Below are 548 nucleotides of genomic sequence, written 5' to 3' on the forward strand. Positions count from 1 at the left end.
GAGAGGAGCCTAGACAGAAGAAGGAAGGTTCATCGCCCAACTCCTTCTAAACTGTCTGGTTAAATTTGCACTAAATTTCCCCAAAGAGAGGAAAAGTTACTTGAGGAAAATGAAGTCTGAGTTTGTTTCATACACTCTGAGGAAAGAAGATGGGGAAAAAAGGGTCATTAACTATTAACTCTTAATTACCGCCACTGTCATTAGCACAGCAGTGGATTGTTTCACTAATTATGTACAGGGTGTTGTATTTTGTTGTTGGGTCGAGTCGAGACAAATTCAGTCCAGTCCAGTCAAATTAAGTCCAGTCAAGTCAGGCCGTGTCAAGTCAAGTCAAACCAAGTCAAGTCAAACCAAGTCAAGTCAAACCAAGTCAAGTCAAACCAAGTCAAGTCAAACCAAGTCAAGTTGTGTTACGTTGTTTTATGTCGTGTTATCTCATGTTAAGTTATGCCATATCGTGTTATGATCCTGTTTTATCTTGGTGTATTCTATAATGCTTGAACTGGAATTTATGGTAATAATCTGATATATTTTTTAGACTGTTGAAA

The sequence above is a fragment of the Penaeus monodon genome, chromosome 30, assembly GCF_015228065.2.
Source record: "Penaeus monodon isolate SGIC_2016 chromosome 30, NSTDA_Pmon_1, whole genome shotgun sequence".
Classification (NCBI taxonomy): domain Eukaryota; kingdom Metazoa; phylum Arthropoda; class Malacostraca; order Decapoda; family Penaeidae; genus Penaeus; species Penaeus monodon.